General features: G+C 37.4%; 1 protein-coding gene across 5 annotated transcripts in view; it reads left to right on the top strand.

The window, feature by feature from the left end:
* Nucleotides 1-14,187, top strand: part of TJP1 (tight junction protein 1) — a 288,086-nt gene that overhangs the window by 232,523 nt on the left and 41,376 nt on the right. The gene's annotated exons all lie outside the window — the stretch shown is intronic.

Raw genomic sequence — 14,187 nt, 5'->3', positions numbered from 1 at the left:
CTTCCTAAATTTCAGAATACTTTTGTATATTTTTAGGATGTGCGATTATCTGCTGAGAATAATAAACCTCTTCATCTTCATGTTGTGTGAAGCGATAGAATATAGTGATTTCTTAGGGCTTTGGAGCCAGACTTCCTGGGTTCCTGTCCCAGCCTGCCATTGGTTACTTGCATAACCTTGAAACCTCTGTGTTTCAGCACCCCCATATGCAGTGAAGCAGGCGGGTCATACATTACAGAATGGGGAGAAATTAGTTATTACAATACCTGGCACATGTGTTTGCTACTGTAACTATTATGATGATTCATAGTAGTAATAATAGTATCATGTTAGAATTTCCAAATGTGCTTTCTTATCTTCTTGTATTTAACCATTTCTGAGATTTCCTCATTCTGTAGTTAAGCAAACTAAAATTGAGAGGTTGCGATAAAGTCCAGGGTTATGTTGTTGACGTGGGATTGGGGCCAGGATTAAAACTGTTGGCTCTTTGACCGAAATCTTTGACCTTACTGGTGTAGAGAAAGAAATTTCGTAGCTTAATTACTACTTAATCTTCAGGAAACTAAAATCTACCAGGGTTCCGTTGTTGTCATGACCTACTTACGTTCCTCTGTGTGATACTCTTTTCTTAGAGAGCAAACATATGGAGAGAATTCTGAGAAAAACACACAAGCTTGTTCTTCATTATAATTAGATGAACAAAGTATCATCACTGTTGTCTAGAACTGGAGTTGGCAGACTGCACCATGTGGGCTAAATCCAGCCTCCTAGTTTTGTAAAGTTTTATTGGAAACCCATTCCACAGTGGTATAATCGAGAAGTTATAAAGAGAGACTATGTGGCCAAGGGAGTCAATTACAGAAAAAGTTTCCAAATGCTTTGTCTGGAATGTTAAAATAGTTCTGTTTTGTTTTTAAATTCAAAAAATGTATATACATAGGAAAAATAATTACAGTGGTTTTCTTATAGCTTAATGCTTGTTGCTGGGCTTGTTTGCTTTGTTTTGTGTTTTACTTAGTATTGTTGCGGAGCCCAGGGTGGGCCAAGACTTGCCCTGTAGGAGCTGGGAGTACTGAGAGAGCTCACAGTTGATGGTGACACTTGCTTCTTGCTGATTACTGAGTGGGTATCATTGAAAAGACACTTCACTGATCTTCCTGTAGTCCCTGCATAACTGTGAGGGTTTTGATTTGCAGGGTATGATCTGAGCCACTGCTTGGTTAGGTTTTGTTCTTCTTCATATTTACAGCTATTTTAACAGACCCATTTTATGTTTCCCTCTAGCGGGACAACAGGTGTTTACCTTTTTTGTTCTACCCTATAAAGTTTTATAAAAGTGAGCGTGATTAGTCATAAGCAGGTACAATATTGAAAAAATTCTATTACAGTAAAAGTTCAGACTAACAGGATAAAATTGAAATGTGGGAAATTTGGATTGTTAAGATTGACATTTTGCATTCTACCCATTGACATTTTGTTACACTAATTCCCTGAAACCAACAGAGTTCATCTAAGGCCTAAACTGTGTTCTAAAGTGTTTGGGGAATGTGTTTTCACAAATAGAAAAACAGTCCAGTTTATATTTAGCAAATCCATTTTATGAAAATGGTTACTTCTGAGAAGCTTAAAAGCAATATTTTCAGAAGATTGAAACTTTGTAACAGTTATTTAATCTCTTCATTCATTGTTCCTCCTGAGAAATGCATCTACTAAATTCTAAAGTAAAAGGTGTGTCAGCATTGATACAGCTTGTAATACAGCAAATACATGACAGTAAAATTGAGTATTTTGAATCAGAAATTTTTAGCCTAAATTCACATTTGGCCAAGTTAAGGTCATATATTTGGGATCAAAAGCTCTTATCTATACAGTCCACTCTGTATTAGGAGTTTTCTAAGAGTGCTGAGTAAGTCCAAATATACATGCAGGTAGAGCATATAATGTGCAGTCGTGTGTCACTTGATGGGGATACCTTCTGAGAAATGCGTCCTTGTGTGAACATCATAGCGTACTTACACAAACCTAGGTGGTGGAGCCTGCCACACGCCTAGGCTACCTTGTGTGAACATCATAGAGTACTTACACAAACCTAGGTGGTGGAGCCTGGCGCACGCCTAGGCTATATGGTATAGCCTATTGCTCCTAGGCTACAAACTTGTACAGCATCATACTGTACTGAATACTGTTGGCGGTTGAAACAGCAGTTAGCTTTTGTGTATCTTAAATATAGGAAAGGACAGTAAAACTACAATATTTTAATTTTGAGGGACCACCATTGTCTGTGGGGTCCATTGTTGACTAAAATATCCTTATGTGGTCTTAGCTTTTAAATTAAAGATCTAGTTTTTTATTTACACACCTTTTCTTCTACCTTCCATAATTGTTTTCTTCAACATTTGAGAACTATAAATATTATTTCATCTTACTGTACATAGTTTCCGTCACATATTGCTTAATTTTCTCTGAAACTTACGTACAGGTTGAGCATAGGTAATCTGAAAGTGCAAAATCCAAAATGCAAAACTTGAGTGCCAGTATGACACTCAAGGGAAATGCATTTCAGGTTTTGCATTTTCAGATTAGGGCTGTTCAATGGGTAACCAGTATGATGCACGTATTCCAAAATCCGAAATCCAAAACAGTTCTGGTCCCAAGCATTTCAGGCAGGGGATGCTTAACCTGTGCAACTTTGCCAACAGGCTAAAAATTATTGTTGAAACATCCTCATATTGATGAGCATTTCTTTTTTTTTTTTTTTTTTCCTATTTCAAATGCAGAGAGGTAACCATCTTCTGACTAGTGAATTTCTTTTTTTTTTTTTAATTTTTTTTTTTTTTTAATTTTTTTGACCTTTAGGTTTAGGGGTACATATGCAGGTTTGTTACATAGGTATACATGTGTCATCATGTTTGGTACATACTTTTTCATCACCCAGATATTAAACCCAATATCCAATAGTTTTCTGTTGTTCTCCCTTCTCCCACCCTACCCCCTCAAGTAGACCCCAGTGTCTATTGTTTTCCTTCTCTGTGTTCATAAGTTCTTACCATTTAGCTCTCACTTATAAGTGAGAATGTGCCGTGTTTGGTTTTCTGTTCCTGCATTAGTTTGCTAAGGGTAATGGCCTCCAGCGCCACCCGTGTTCTGGCAAAAGACATGATGTTGTTCTTTTTTATGGCTGCATAGTATTCCACGGTGTGTATATACCACATTTTCTTTATCCACTCTGTCATTGGTGGGCATATACGTTAATTCCATGTCTTTCCTATTGTGTATAGTGCTGCAGTGAACATTTGTGTGCATATGTCTTTATGATAGATTTATTTATATTCCTTGGGTATATACCCTGATTGGTGAGTTTCAGATTTTATTTACTGATCACTGGTGTTAGTATTTTGTCTAAATAAAATAGATTTCATAAATGCAATTCAATAAGTGCTTTATTCTAAACAAGAATTACATATAACAGGTAGTGAACGTGGTGTTGGTACTACTGCGTGTTCTTTTTTAGGCACACCATGAGGTCCCTTGTTTTTGTTTTTTTATTTCTGTTTCCCTTTAATCTGAGAAAGATAGAAAGGGTGCCAGTTAGAAAGATACGATTCATTAAGTATCTCAATGGTTAATCAACGAATCAATGACTTTTTTCCCATGGCTCCTGTGCCTTATACCATGACCATTGGTTCTGAGTGATCAATAGGCACCACAGTGAATGTTCCTTCTGTAGTGAAGGTTGAATGGTTTTACCAGTAATGTGGATGTTATCCTGCTCATTCATCTTTTGTCAAATACTTACTGATATCACATTTATGTTACCAGTGTATGGCGATAAATATCCTGAGCAATCTTTTTTTTTTTTTTTTTTTTTGAGACGGAGTCTCGCTCTGTTGCCCAGGCTGGAGTACAGTGGCATGATCTTGGCTCACTGCAAGCTCCACCCTCCAGGTTCACACCATTCTCCTGCCTCAGCCTCCTGAGTAGCTGGGACTACAGGCACCCGCCACCACACCTGGCTAATTTTTTGTGTTTTTTAGTAGAGACAGGGTTTCACCGTGTTAGCCAGGATAGTCTTGATCTCCTGACCCCGTGATCCTTCTGCCTCAGCCTCCCAAAGTGCTGGGATTACAGGCGTGAGCCACCGCGCCCGGCCATATCCTGAGCAATCTTAGGTGAGATCCCTGCCATAATTTGGATATAGAGCTTGTATCCAAATGACTAAAGCAAATACATAAATTTGAAAATATGAAAAAGTAAATTTTCAATAGTGATTAAATGCTATAAAGAGAATCAGGGTAGTGTGATAGTGAAGCAGGAGGGGACAATATTAGATAACAGGCTCGGGGAAGAAGGCTTCTCTGAGGTCACATCATTTTGAGCTGGGTAAGAAAGACCCTGGCAGGTGAAGGTCATTCTGGAATAAGACAAAGCATGTACTGCTCCTGAGATGGAAACTGGACCTGTTGGAAGGGCAGCAGTATAGCCCATGTGGCTACATCGTAAGAGCAAGGGAGAAGGGGATTTGGAGATCCAAGAAGTGAAATTTTTCGGTTTTAAAAAATTTGTTGGTTAGAACATGAAAGTTTTTTTAATGTTATTACTTGAAATATTATTAAATGCTTTTTTGCTAATATATTTTATCTAACATGTCAAAGTGAGTGGAATATCAATGACATCCTGAACTTTTGTGAACCAACTGTTATTTTCAGTTTGCGGGGATTTTAGGTGACTTCATTGAAATTCCAGTGTGAGGTTTTATTTCAGTGTGCTTTTGTGAAGAGCCAGAAGAGGGAGGATTTTAGTTGATGAAGTTTCTCTAGTTAACGGAAACCCAAGTGTAGTCCTGGGGTTTTCAGTGATTGCTGTTAGATTTTAACCCTTAAGAGGAGATCATGGATCAAATAGCAGAAAGTCAGGCTTCAGTATTTACCATATATCCCCTGTTTAAAAAGTGAAAGTAGGCCAGGCACGACGGCTCACACCTGTAATCCCAGCACTTTGGGAGGCCACTTGAGGTCGGGAGTTCAAGATCAGCCTGGCCAACATGGTGAAACCCAGTTGCTACTAAAAATACCAAAATTAGCTAGGCATGGTGGAGTGTGCCTATAATCCTAGCTACTTGGAAGGCTGAGGCAGGAGAATCACTTGAACCTGGGAGGCAGAGGTGGCAGTGAGCCGAGATCACACCACTACACTCCAGCCTGGGCAACAGAGCGAGACTCCGTGGGAAAAAAAATGTATATTTAGCCGGGTGTGGTGGTGCACATCTGTGATCCCAGGTACTCAGGAGGCTGAGCTGGCAGGATCACCTGCTTGCGCCCAAGAGGTTGAGGCTGCAATGTGCCATGATCATGCCACTGAACTCTAGCCCAGGCAAAGGAACAAGGCCCTGTCTCAAAAATAAAAATAAGTAATATAAAAGTAAAAAGTAAAAATATAAATTTCATTTACTCCATCAGCTGAGACTTGTTTTCTTTTACAAGTACAATATTTTAAAATGGCAAATTTAAAAACAGACTGCTCCACTTGTCTATATGTATAAAAATAGTAAATGTGCAAAAAAATCTTATTTGCAGATTTTTAAAATGTGAGATAATTTTCTGTTTCTTTGAGAGAATCCTAATAAGATTTGTGACATTGGTTTCCCAGTATAAAATCTACCAAATAAACTGCACAAAGTGCTATTTTACTAATAAGTATTAGTCAAAGTACGGAATAATCGTTACACCAGCAGCGAAGGTGTAACAACACAATTCTTTAAGTGAGAAAAAAGTCCTCTTGGGCTTTCCTCAGTTGTTTGTTACTAAAGTTGTCCATATCCATGAAAATTACTTTTGAACAGCAGATCTGTTTTCTCTTCTAATGCAGATGGACTAGATTAATACATGAATATATAAGATGAGAAGCACTTGTACAGTAGAATAAGCTCCACACACACATACATCTCAATTATTGCCTAAGAACCGTATCACAATGAAATAGACTCAGATTTTTTCAGAAGCATGCTCATGAACACATGTATGTTTTAGAAAGTAGATGACATGTAAAGGACAGATTTACATTGTGAGAAATTAGCTTGCAAAATGCCAAAGTGGAATTAAGGGAATTATTCTCCTGCCTTCTCAGCATACTTCCTGGGCAACTTTTTTACCTTTTGTTCCCAAGTACCAGCCCTGTATCTCTTGCTTTCTCATCCCCAGAATTCTTTGGGTACCAGTGCAGAGAGAGACAATTTTTTAATTGCTGTGAAGGAGGAACTTCAATGTGTATATATTTGTTTCCATATAAAATTAGAGGATTAGCAGTGATTGCAACATTCTAAGTATGAAACTGGAGTGTGCCTTCACTTTTCTATCTTATATGCAATAGAGCCTTCCAGGCTGACGTTTTCCTGTCAGTGGAAAAAACTTTGGAATACGGTTAACTTAAATTCTTAGCATATTTTTATTGTTAATTGTGGCTGAGATAATCCAATACCTTTTAAAGGGATTAGTAGCTAGCTTTTGTTTTCACCTAAACTGTGGTGTTCTTGCCTACCTTAGGCGATTAGTGAACTTGTAAAAAGTATGTATAAATCCGTTTTTGTAGTATAAGTCTTTAATTTGTAATGGGGAGTTGGCTTTATAAAAGGATATTCTACTAGAGTGAATGTTCAGACCTCCGTTTGTTTCCTGTATGAAGGTTATTTTTTAAATAAAGCACATCAAGTTTATTGAAAAGGTGTTCATAGAGCTAGAAGTAAAAGGGAAAATGCTATGAAATGGCGACCAGGCATATCTTAAAATCAGGAGACAGAGAAAGCCCAGTGTTCATGAACAGAGAAAGTTGAATGTAAAGAAATGAAACACAACGGGGGTAATGAGGGGTTAACTGGTAAGAGCTAAAGAGAGCTCTGAAGATTAAGAACCACAGATAGGGCTGGGCGCGGTGGCTCACACCTGTAATCCCAACACTTTGGGAAGCTGAGGCAGGCCGATTGCCTGAAGTCAGGAGTTCAAGACCAGCCTGGGCAACACGGTGAAACCCTGCCTCTACTAAAATACAAAAAATTAGCTGGGCATGGCCGCATGTACCTGTAATCCCAGCTACTCAGGAGGCTGAGACAGGGGAATCACTTGAACCCAGGAGGCAGAGGTTGCAGTGAGCCGAGATTGCATCACTGCACCCCGGCCTGGGGGACAGAGCGTGACTCCGTCTCAAAAACAAAACAAAAAAGAACCACAGATAGAAGGAGCAGCTACTCTCCTTGGTGCTGAGATAGAGTGCCAAAGGAGGAGGCTCCCACCCACCCATCCTCAGGGCTGAGATCTGGCCTTCTTGGAAGGAGAACAGCTGTGGCTCACTGAGTGGCCGAGAATTTGCTGTGGTATGTCACCAGGCGAACTTGCATGGTTTTACTCCCATGTGCTGGAGAGGTATCTCATGGGAGACTTCACACGACAGAACCGTTTGAAAGAGTCTGGAGCAGGCTGCTGGCCACTGAGTACTTTAGGATGCTGGGTACTGCAGGAGCATGCTGAGGGGATGCACCTTCTCTCCTACAGTGTCTCCCCAGGACCCTGCACTGACCATGCTGCCTGCCCTCTGCCTATACTAAACGGCTCCAAACAGCTGCGATTTCACAACCGAAGTTTTGTACTTGAAACACCATGTTACTCCTTGCCAATCTAACCGAGTGTGCATTAATCGGCTGCCCTGGTCACATATTTGATTGGGTTAGACCTAAAGAAGGCTCTGCTTACAGTGAGTCCATTCATGGGAGCTATAAAATCTCTCTCAGAGACTCCTTTCCAGTCTGCCTTTGTCTGGCAGCTGTCTTGTCTAGAGCTTTCAAGTAGCTCTTAGCCTCTAGATAACAAGGTCATTACCTTTAGATTAATACGTGCAAGTTAATACAAAAAAAAACCAGAAACCCGTCTTACGCTTCTGGAGAAAAGCAAAAGTGCCCATAAGAGGGTCTTGCGGTACCTTAAAATGCCCAAAGTTTCCTTCTAGGCTACCAGGAGCTAGAGTACATAAACATGAGTCTGACTCCTAACGCATAATTTTTATAGAAAGCTTTCCTCATAATAGCAAAACAAAACCACAGACATGTTTTTAAGCTTAAATATCGAGAGCCATTAGGATAGAGTTATGTGAGGAAGGGCTGGGCATGGTGGCTTGCACCTGTAATCCCAGCAGTTTTGGAAGCTGAAGTGAGAGGATCACTTGAACCCAGAAGTTCGAGACTCGCCTGGGCAACATAGCGAAACCCCATCTCTACAAAAAGCAGAAAACGTTAGCAGGGTATGGTGGCGCGTACCTGTGGTCCAGCTGCTCTTGCAGGCTAAGGTGGGAGGACTGCTTGAGCCTGGGAGACTGAGGCCACAGCGAAGTATGATTGTACCGCTGCACTCCAGCCAGGGCAACACTGAGAACCTGAGTCAAAAAAAAAAAAAAAAAAAAGGAATTACGTGAGGAAGGTTTGGGGAAAATGTGATTCATTATCACAACCTCACCCATTTCTTTCAGTAATTGCCACTGATTGTTGACTAATTTCATGTGTAAATTCAGATTGTATCTTGACTTCATAGTCACATTTGCTTGTGATAGAACATTTTTACGTTTGGAAAAGTTGATTATTTTATTTTGTGCTGTAACTCTAGATCTGCGTTGTCCAACACCATAGCCACTAGCCGCATGTGGCTGTTGAACATTTGAAATGTGGCCAGTCCAAATCGAGATGTATTGTTAGTGTGAAATGCACATTGGATTTGGAAAACGTAGTATATAAAAAATATAAAATACCTCATTAATAACTTAGATGATGAACTATTTTAGATACATTGAGTTAATACAATTTATAAATTGATTTCACCATATTTTATTTAACATGGATTCTAGAAAAGTTTTGATTACATAAGCAGCTCATTTTATAATTCTCTTAAACACTACTGTTCTAGTTCTTTATGTATTATTGAATAATACCTCCATCTTTTGGTAGGTAATGGAAATGCACTAAAAAGAGCTAATATTTCAAATATTAATTGTATGAAAACTTGAATAGAGTGGTGTGAGTCCTATTTATGTGGAATGTTTTTGAAGGCTAATTTCATTTAAAGTTATAATGATTATATCACAGGACAAAAAGGTAATTAGCAATGGGGTTTACAAATTAGCCAAAGATAAAAATACGCCCAGGAGTTTTGTGTGATACATGGAGCAAGAGCTCTACATGTATAGCCAGTGACAACCTATTGTTTATCATTGAGGAGAGCATTTGAGTTAAAATATTGTAAGTTAAAATACCAAGATGGTAACTCTGTTAATCACATTTTAATGTTTAGACGTTTTGCTCAGTTACAAGAAAGAAGAAAATTAATTGGGATTGTTACCTTTTCTAAACAAATTCTGCTTTGTACAGTGCAATAGAAATCTGTAGAACTATTAAAATTTTGTGAGTAAGTCATTATTTTTAAAAATACTCATTTTTAACTCATTTTTTCACTTTTCTCTTTTTAAAAATAATTTTGTATTTATAATATATTATTTGTATTTTTTAATGCAAAGAATGCAGGGATAATTTACTATTTTGCACTGTCCTTTTAATCTGAGGAGCACAGCACAATTTGGGGATAGAGCTTAATTTTGTTGATTTATACTTAGCTAATTGTATTTTATTACACAAGCAATAGCTAAAAATTTTTATCTTTTATAATGTATTGATTGATTGATTCATTCATTTATTTATTGAGACAAAGTCTCACTGTCTTGCCCAGGTTGGAATGCATTGGCGCAATATCGGCTCACTACAACCTCTGCCTCCCAGGTTTAAGCGATTCCTGTGCCTCAGCCTCCCAAGTATCTGGGATTACATGTGTGTGCCACCACACACGACTAATTAGGGGGGGTTTCACCATGTTGGCCAGGCTGGTCTCGAACTCCTGACGACCTCAGGTGATCCACCCACTTTGGCCTCCCAAAGTGCTGGGATTACAGGAGTAATGTTTCTTGTTAAACATCATTTGCATATGTAACTGGCCCATCTTTTACAATTTAAAAGTAGCTCATCCTTATTTAAGTTAGAAAATATCTTGGCTTTTTTTTCCCACCTAAAAGATTGTTTTACTTCAGTGCAGCTCATTAAGAATATACCAAGTTAAAAGCAGAATATACCTCCACAGAATGGTTAAATGAATACAAAAATAGAAACTATGCAAAGTACTTACGTTTTACTCCTTCAGGAAGACAACATAGAAAGAAACCTTTTCCTGAAAAGAGACTGCTAATAATATGCGCTAATAAAACCAAATTTTTTGTTTAAAGTTAGGCTTTATTTAAAAATAATTTTAAATATATTTTTTCAATCTTTATAAATAATACATAAGTACATTTTTGTAAAAGTTGAAATAGTAGAGATAACTCTAAAATTCCTCTTGGCTACTATTTTGGCTATTTTTCCCTCCAAGGTGAGCCACTGTTGCTTGTTTGATATCTGTTGCTTGTCTGCACATGGGCATGTGCAAACATGTCTGTTTGTATTATAGAGATAACTTTTTAAATAGCTATATGGTATCCTGCTGTATGTATTCTGTAATCTGTGTGTCTTACTTGGCATTTTATTTTGAAGTTATTTTATTTATTTATTTATTTATTTTTTAATTTTTTTTTTGAGACAGAGTCTCACTCTGTCGCCCAGGCTGGAGTGCAGTGGTGCGATCTTGGCTCACTACAAGCTCTGCCTCCTGGGTTCATGCCCTTCTTCTGCCTCAGCCTCCCCAACAGCTGGGACTACAGGTGCATGCCGCCACACCCAGCTAATTTTTTGCATTTTTAGTAGACATGGGGTTTCACCATAGCCAGGATGGTCTTGATCTCCTGACCTTGTGATTCGCCCGCCTCAGCCTCCCAAAGTGCTGGGATTATAGGAGTGAGCCACCGCGCCTGGCCGTTTTAGAGTTATTTTCATGTCTGTACGTATCGTTCTCTTTCATTGTACCTAATTTTAATAGTCTTTTACAAACAATGTATGCTTATTAGAACAAGTGAAATAGATCAAATCCACCAACTCCACTTCACCCCCAGTTCACCCCCAATTCTCACTCTTCTTGAATTAAGCCATTCTCCAGACTCATACTGACATTTGCTATCATATATAGTGTTTGGGTTTTTCTTTTAAAAATTAAGAGATCAGGTTTTGAATTATTACTCAGCTAAATTATTTCAGTTGAACAATACAAGGTGAACATCCAGTTTATTCTTTTGATTAAAAACTTTCCATATTATGGATATCTTGTTTCTAGGTGTTTGCCTGCAAAAACATGGCAGTAAGCACCTTCGTACTTACTGTACTTGATTTCATGTACTGTGCTGGTGCATTTTATTTCTAAAGTCTTCAAAGAGTGTGTTTGTGTTGTTTAAAAATTTTAATGGATAGTACCAGATTACTGATACAGATGTGTTTCAAATGTAAGTCTTTATAATATCTTTTACTATGCAAGTAAAAATTTTTAATCTTGTCAGATATTACTGTGACTTTATTATTATGTCAGATACCTTTATGGCTTCCAAATTTCTGTCTTACTTGCGAAGACTTCCCCCAGTCTAAAGTTTTGGAATATTTAATGCTCTTGTTACTGGTGTTATTTTTTCGTTTTCATTTCCATCTGATCGTTGATATTGACAAAAGGTTTTTTTTATCTTAATTCAGAAAATTTTTTGTAGTCTTTAATATTCATTAAGGTTTTTTTTGTTGTCTTTTGTTTTTTTCAATATTTTGGGACCATCAGCTCATGATTATATTACCTGGGTCTTCAAAATCAGAGTGAATTAACAGTAGTGTTCACAGGTATCACTGTCCTGTCACTGATTTTGATGTAAATAGTGTAAATACATTCAGCATTTCACCGTTTGATAGGGTGTTTGCTCTTGGTTGTAGAAAATAGTTTCTTTCATAATTATATTGCTTATTTCATTTTTTGTTTAGGAATGACTGCAGATTTTCTCATGCCTGTTGGATAGTAACACTTTTTTTCTGTAAATATTTGTGCACAATAATGAATTGTGTCAACAAATTCCTAATGTTGAACTAATCTTGCACCCTTGAAATAACCCTGATGATAGTCTTCTAATATACTACTGTATTCTCCTAGCTAGTATTTTATTTATTTAGAATTTTTTCCTCCATTCATAATGAAAAATACTATTTTCACTCTTTGTACTGTTGTCATCAAGATTTGGATGTTAAAGGTTCTGGTAGCCCCGGATTGGAATGCTGAGGACCAGAGTATTGATAATTGTTGAAGATGAGTACATGGGATTTTATGATACTATTGTCTGTATTGCTGTATATGTTTGGAAATAAAGGGTTTTTTTAAGTGAATTAGGGAGCTTTTTATATTTTTCTGTGGTCCAGGATAATTAAACAAATTATTTTGTTCTTCCAAGGTTGGGAGATTGCAGCTGGAAAACCATATATACATGATACTTTGTAAAATTATAGATCTTGATTTATCTTTGTATTAAAGATGCATTTATTGGCTTCTTTTAAAATATATATTGTCTTGGTACACTGTACGATTTCTGTTTATCTGGGGAAATTATTGAATATTTAGTTTTATTTTGTTTCTTGCCACAAACTGATACTAGAATGAATGTTCTTATAAATGTTTTCTTGAGTACATTTGTTAATATTTCTCTAGAATAAATATAGAAGTGGAATTACAAGGTATGACCTAGTTACATTTTTTGTTTTGATAGTTTCCATTTTGCCTTCAAATAGTCATAAACTTTTACCATCATTTTGTGAATATGTCTGTTTCTCCATATCTTTCCCTACCAGTGATGTTATCACGTGAAAGTTCTCGTGGATTATAATATGATTTTTTTTTTTTATTTTTTTTGAGACAGAGTCTTGCTCTGTTGCCAAGCTGGAGTGCAGTGGCACAATCTCAGCTTACTACAACCTCTGTCTCCCGAGTTCAAGAGATTATCCTGCCTCAGCCTCCCGAGTAGCTGGGACTACACGTGCATGCCACCATGCCCAGCTAATTTTTGTATTTTTAGTAGAGACAGAGTTTCACCTTATTGACCAGGATGGTCTTGATCTCTTGACCTCGTGATCCGCCCGCCTCGGCCTCCCAAAGTGCTGGGAATACAGGTGTGAGCTACTGCGCCTGGCCAATAATACAGTTTCTAATTAATTTGTATTTCCCTAGTTCCTAGTGAGGTTAAATGTGTTTGCATATTTATTACGTGTTTGTACATCCTTTTTGCTGAAAAGCCTCTTTGTATTTTTGCATTTCTCTCTTGAGTTGTCCTGATTGATTTATAGTTCTCTTTTTCTTTTTCAAAGAGATGGAGTCTTGCTCTGTTGCCTAGGCTGGAGTGTAGTGGCTTTATTATAGCTCACTTCAGCCTCCAATTCCTTGGCTCAAGCAATTCTCCCACCTCAGCCTCTTAAATAGCTAGGACTGCAGGAGCAAGCCACAGTGCCTGGCTAAGTTTTAAATTTTTTTTACAGAGTATGGAGCGTGCTATGTTGCCCAGCTGGTCTCAAACTTCTGGGCTCAAGCAGTCCTCTTGCCTTGGCCTCCTAAAGTGCTGGAATTGCAGACGTGACCCATCATACCTGTCTTTTCTTTTTTTAAGTATCAAATTCTTATGTATGTTGCTTAGGTCAGTACATAGTCAGCATTTATATTTGGTCAAACTGTGTGAAATTGTTAACATTGAGCTGTTTGAACTAAAGAATTCCCATTTCATTTAGTTCAGCCCAGTATTATATATTTTTCCCAATTATTTGCACGTACTTTATGTAATCACTTTTGTTGATATACTGTGGCTTCATTGAGTCTTACTTTAAAAGACTCCTATTGATTATGTGAATGTTTAAACTCTTTTTTTAGGACTTGATTTTATCTGAAATCAGTTTATTTTTGTCATAGGGATTTAATTTTTCTACATTTGTGGACAGTTGTCCCAACACCATTTATTAAATGTTGTGTTTCTTCTCCAACAGTTTTGGAATGCTACTTTCATAATAAATTTTGCTATTATAGATGTATTTCTTCATTTCTGATTTTATTACATTAATCTATGTGGTTTTTCTGTGGTAATGCTATTCTAGTTTTAATTACTAGGTTTTTATAATATTTTGGTATCTGTTAGAGCAGGTTGTCATTGTTTTTAAGTTGCATTGCCTCTTCTTAC

The sequence above is a fragment of the Piliocolobus tephrosceles genome, chromosome 6, assembly GCF_002776525.5.
Source record: "Piliocolobus tephrosceles isolate RC106 chromosome 6, ASM277652v3, whole genome shotgun sequence".
NCBI lineage: Eukaryota > Metazoa > Chordata > Mammalia > Primates > Cercopithecidae > Piliocolobus > Piliocolobus tephrosceles.
This window is presented reverse-complemented; position numbering and strand designations above follow the sequence as displayed.